We start from the raw sequence: 6288 nt of genomic DNA, 5'->3' as shown, positions 1-6288 counted from the left end.
AATAATGAGTTAAACTATAAATCAAGAAAGTATAAGTGATTTTTAAATAGAGTTTCATGGTTTATCAGCATTTGTTGGACAGGCTTTGAGGATTGCATGTGGGGCAAAGGAAAGGTGAGGGGATGTAAGATAAGCTGTGAAAAACAAGAAGACACTAGTTATAGAAACAGGGAGGGAGGAATATTTCTGATGTGGAATACTGAGAATAAAGCACAGAGATGGTAATCATTAGGAGTGTTAGGGGAACTGAGACCAGACTTATTTGGCTGAAGAATCAAGAGCTCTAAGGGAAACAGCAGAGGATATATAGTTATAGATGGTGTGAGAAATCAAATGGTAAGATGTAAGTCTACATTGGTTGATAACAATAGGAGCTACTGAATTTCTTAAATGTTACGTTAAACGCAGTGTTTTAGGAAACTACGATTAGCTGGTAACCTAAATATCTGCTATTTGAGCCCACCCAGTGCTCTGCAAAAGAAAGGCCTGGCAAACTTCTGTAAAGATCATGGCCAAGAAAATCTGAAGGAGTACTGAACTACTCTGTAGCAAATGGGGTCCTCGTGAGTTGGAATTGACTCAACAGCAATAGGTTTAATCTGGCAAAAGTGTCAAGGAAGTGGTCTAGAAACTGGTCAAGACTCTCCCAGAAACTGCTTTTTACTACAGGGTTTCTTCAAGTGTGTGACAGTAACTGCGCTCTTCTCAATCCCTTGAACACCCATATTTGGTATTTGAATTCATCTATATTTTCCCAGTTTCTGATGAAAATAATGATTACATTTGCTTCGTTGTAAGTGTACATCATTGTGCTAGCTGGATATATTTATAAGCTATATTAATAACAGATATCTTTGCTCTTAGGGTTTATAGCCCAAACAAAGCAAGCAGTATAAGCAGTGGCCATGCTTAGATATATACACACTCACATCTCAGTGGCTCTTTCAACTGCCTGTCATGAATTAGGGATTCTTTCTTGCCTGATTAAACATTATCAGACAATCCATTGAAACAGAACATAAAAAAATTATCAGTAGTATATGAAATTAAGTTCCCCGTGGTTTTTGTACTTATTTGTAGATTAGCTAGAAATTAAAAAACAAAAACTGGTAACTCTAGTGTCCTAAGTAATTCCTTCATTGTAAAAATCTGCTTAAAAGTATTTCTGTTCACAGACTACAAGGGGCAAAGATGAATTGTCAAACAAATAAAATAAATATTTTCAAGTTCCTCTTATATATATAAATTATAAAAGGGTGATAGAGAATTTTTCTCAAACTCAAAATATACTACAAAACCGATATACTAAAAGAGAGAATACTCAAATGTGCAGCTTTGTGCAAATAATATGTAAGAGTTTAAATAAACTTAAATAAAGCTGAAACTTCAGTTTCAACATTTTCATAGTTTGACCAAGAGGGGAGGATATTAATATTTTGGATTAGGTCAGAGATCTTTGATTTGTAATTTCTACTGTTGTACCCATTTTAATTAACCCTTTATTTTGTAATTTATTTTCCCTTAAAGCTTGGTCCACAGATAACTATTCTTCTCCACGTTTTATGAAAAATAAAGATGTAGCCATAAATGGTGAAGCTTAGAGTCAAAGCTATCTCTTCTTCTGACTGCAGGGCTTATGCATTTTCCTTTATACTTTCTATAGTAGTGTGGATTACATCTCAACATAAATAAAATGAAAATCCTCCCAAATGGTCCAATAAGTTCCACCACAATAAATGGAGAAAAGATTGTAGATTCCAAAGATATCATTTTACTTGGATCCACAATCATTACCCATGGAAGCAGCAGTCAATAACTCAGACATCATATTGCACTGTGGAAATCTGCCACAAAAGACCTCTTTAAAGTGTTGCAGAGCAAAGATGTCACTTTGAAGACTAAGGTGTGCCTAACTGAAGCCATGGTATTTTCAGTTGCTTCATACACATGTGAAGGAGCTCTGGTGGCACAGTGGCTAAGGCATTTGACTGCTAACCAGATGATTGGCAGTTCAAACCCACCAGTTGCTCCATGGAAGGAAGATGGGGCAATCTACTTCTGTAAAGACTTATCTTCTTGGAAACCCAGTGGGGGTTGCTCTGAGTTGGAATTGACTTGAGGGCAGTGGGTTTAGTTTTTTGGTCATATGCATGTGAAAGACAATGAATAAGGAAGACAGTAAAAGAGTTGGTGCTTTTAAATTATGGTACCGGCAAAGAATACTGAAAATACCATGGACTGCCAGAAGAATGAACAAATCTGTCCTGGAAGAGGTGCAGCCAGAATGCTCCCTGGAACTGAGAATAGCCAGACTTCATCTCATCTACTTTGGTCACATTGTCAGAAAGGACCACTCCCTGGAGAAAGGATATCTTGCTTGGTAAAGTAGAGGGTCAGTGAAAAAGAAGGAGACCCTGAACAAGATGGATTGACACAGTGGCTGCAATGATGGGCTCAAGTATAGCAAGGATTGTGAAGATGGTGCACTATTGGGTAGTGTTTTGTTCTGTTGTACATAGGGTCATCATGCATCAGAGCTGGCTCAATGGCACCTAACAACAACAACAACATGGGAGTGCCTAGAAGAAATCACTGTCATTGTATTTTGGTTCAGTGGCATGACACGACTGTTTAAATAGAAAGACAGTGTTGTGGATAACAGAACAGAATCTGAAACTTGACTGTCTGGATCCACCTCCTGGTTATGCCACTTAACTACATTTATGACCTTGGGTAAGTTATTTAACATCTTGGTTCTTCCTTATAGGTAAAGACAGTAATTAATATCTCTCTAATAAGACTATTTTGAGGATTAAAAAGTTTATAAAACCCTTTAGCATTGTGACAAGTGCATATGAGGCATTTTTTAAACATTTATTAAATAGGCAATCTTCATGATCAGAAAAACACCATAGGACATAATTAGTATGTAGAAGTTTCTGGGTGATGCAAACAGATACTATGCTCAGCTGTTAACCAAAAGGTTGGAGGTTTGAGTCTAACTAGACATGTCTCAGAAGAAAGGCCTTGTGATCTACTTCCAAAAAAAATCAGCCACTGAGAACTATGGAGTATAGTTCTACTCTGCCAGACACAGGGTCACCATGAGTTGGAATCAACTTGATGGCAACTGGTTTAAATGCTATGTATATAAGCATCTGAAGTAGTTGTGATATTCTTTAGAGTCACTCTTCAGTATTTTGGAACTAATTTAGTAGATATTTTTATTATAATTTTACTGAGCATATTTCTGATTTTTGAAATATGGAATCAAAAGCAAAGACCAAACTCACTGCTGTCTAGTCAATTCAACTAATAGCCACCCTTCCTTGGGTTTCCGAGGCAGTATCACTATGGAAGTAGATCGCCCAGTCTCCCTTCTGAGGAGTGGATGGTGGATTTGAACCACCAGCCTTCTGTTTAGCAGTCAGATGCTTTAGGCACTTCTCCACCAGAGCTCCTGAAATATGGAATAGGTTGTAATATTGAAGTGTGTGATATTGAGACTGTCTGAGAAAGTCTAGGATGTAGGTTTCTCACTTCATGGAGGCTGTGGATTTTAGTTTTGCTTATAATACATCTCTACCTCTCTTGGATGCCTGCATTTGTCTGTGCCTTGTAGGGTTACACACCTGGCCATGAATCAACAAACCAGGTAATAGAGGATGGTCTTCATCCCTTAACATTCTTCGTACCTAGATTTTTGGGGTGAAAAGATTTTTGTACATAGAAGAGTTTAATGATCCCATATAATTTTATATAAACTAATCCTGAATACATTAAAAACAAGCTTAAGTGTTTGTTGATGAAGTAAGCTGCTGGTCCACTATGTATCTGTCAGTTTTTTTGTACCGTGGTGGCTTGCAAGTTGCCATGATGCTGGAAACTATGCCACTAATACTATGTATCAGCAGAGTAATTCATGGTGGACAGGTTTCATTGGAGCTTCCAGACTAAGACAAACTAGGAAGAAAGGCCTGGAGATACATGTTTGAAAATTAACCAATGAAAACTCTCTAGGTCATAACAGAATATTGTCAGATACAGTGCTGAAAGATGAGGCCCTACTTTGGAAATTAAAAAAAAAAAAAAAAAGGAGCTCTGGTGGCATAGTGCCTAAGGCATTTGTTTGGTAACCACAAGGCTGGCAGTTCAAACCCACCAGCCACTCCTCGGAAGGAAGAATGAGCAATCTACTTATTGAGAGATACCACCTAGGAAACCCAAGGAGGGGTTGGTTGCTATGAGTCAGAATTGACTCAGCAGTGATTTGGAAGTCACTCAAAATACACAGTGGTTGAAACAATGGACTCTAGCATGCCCATGATTGTGAAAACTGCAATGTTCTGTTCTGTTGTACATGAAATCACCATGACTGAAAGTGGACTCAATGGCAACTAATAATAAAAAGCTAATGTTTCTACAGTATACTGTGTCAGTGTCTCAACTCTTTCTGTTATTAACTGATGGAAAAGAAATAAAAACATGCATTCTAAATTTGCAATGAGATCATCATGGAATGTCTAAAAGGTTAAAAATATACTTACTGAGTAAAAGCACAAAGAAAATGTAGTGATAGAATGTTATATGCCAGTGTTAAACTGTTGTGTAAATTTGCTTAGGAAAAAAAAATTGCTTAGTGATTGCACTGCTCCTTTGAGGCTCTTTAAATGGAAACCTGCAGAGTCTACCTTGTCTATGGTGTCATTTATATAAATAGTAGATACTTTCTTTTCCCTAGGGTACATTTAGGGAGTTCTGGTTGCGCAGTGCGTAAGGCACTTGACTGCTAACCAGAAGGCTGGTGATTCAAATCCACCAGCCTCTCCTTGGAAGGAATGTTGGGCAATCTACTTCCATAGTGATACCGCCTCAGAAACCCAAGGAAGGGTTGCTGTGAGTCAGGTCTGACTCTGCAACACATAACAACAACAACAACAACAACAACAACAAACGGTATATTTGGTTTACTTGTATGCTCTAATTTGCAGAAAATAGTTGATTTTGTTTGGTAGCTCTGTTTGCCCATTGTTAAACCTTGAGTCAACACTATGAATTGCATGGTCTCTGGGTTATGAAAATTTTATGATGATGGTGGATATTGGAGGAGTAAGAACAGACTGGAAGAGAGGATATTCAAAATAAGTTGTGCACACATTTCTTAGCTCCTAAAAAGTATACAGTATTTTTTTAATTGAATAAAATTGTGAAAATACTCACTGCCTTAGGATTCGAGTACAGATGTTAGTTGGAGTGTTTGATAAAGTTTTGATCCATATTTCTAAAGAGAATTTTTCCAAACAGTTTTTTTCTGACTGAATCTGGAGCCAAGGCCTGAACACTGGACACTAAGGCAATATCTAAATGAATTAAGAATTAGATGATAGTATTACATGACCCATTCTAATCTATTTCCAGATACTACATAAAATTTTCCTCCTAGAGCCAGGAAAGGGAGGGAACAGGAGCCTCTGGGGACCACATAATGGCAAGTTTCAGGTAAGAATTAGGTAAAAGGAAGGTGCAAAAGTTTCCAACAGCTAAGGGAGAAAAACTTGCCTGTCAGTTTGTCATCTGTGAGGCTTGTATGTTGCTGTGAGGCTTGAGGCTGCGCCAGTGTTTCAGACTCCCGCAGAGTTGTACATGGTGCACAGGTTTCAATGTAGCTTACAGACTAAGTCAGACTAGGAAGAAGGAGGAGGCCATCTACTTCTCAAAAATTGGCCAGGGAAAATCTTATGAAGAGCAGAGAAACACTGTCTGATCCATTACTGAATAGCTTGGAAACATTGTCTGACACAGTGCAGGAAGACTAGCCCCTTGGGTTGGAAGGCACTCAAAACAGGACTGGGAAAGAGCTGCCTCATTAGAGTAGAACCAACCTTAATGATACAGATAAAGTAAGTCTTTCAGGACCTCCATGTGCTGACATGGCACAACTCAAATTGAGGAGAAACAGTTGCCAATGTCCATTAATAATCAGAACATGGAATGTACAAAGTATGAATCTAGGAAAATTGGAAGTTGTCAAAAATGAAATGGAATGCATAAAGATTGTTATCCTAAGCATTAGTGAGCTGAAATGGACCAGTTTTGGGCATTTTGAATCAGACAACCATATGATCTACTATGAAAGAAATGACAAATTGAAGAGGAATGGCATGGCATTCATCATCACAAAAGATGTTTCAAGATCGGTCCTGAAGTGTAATGCTGTCAGTGATAGGATAATATTCATACGCTTACAAGGAAGATCCATTAATATGATTATTCAAATTTTTTTTTTTT

General features: G+C 37.8%; 1 protein-coding gene across 1 annotated transcript in view; it reads left to right on the top strand.

Annotated features, from left to right (window-relative positions):
• The window catches only part of VEGFC (vascular endothelial growth factor C), a 163943-nt gene that overhangs the window by 18510 nt on the left and 139145 nt on the right, over positions 1–6288 (top strand). The gene's annotated exons all lie outside the window — the stretch shown is intronic.

This window comes from Orycteropus afer, unplaced genomic scaffold, assembly GCF_000298275.1.
Source record: "Orycteropus afer afer isolate SDZICR_OR568_19922 unplaced genomic scaffold, OryAfe1.0 scaffold00278, whole genome shotgun sequence".
NCBI classification, from domain to species: domain Eukaryota; kingdom Metazoa; phylum Chordata; class Mammalia; order Tubulidentata; family Orycteropodidae; genus Orycteropus; species Orycteropus afer.
This window is presented reverse-complemented; position numbering and strand designations above follow the sequence as displayed.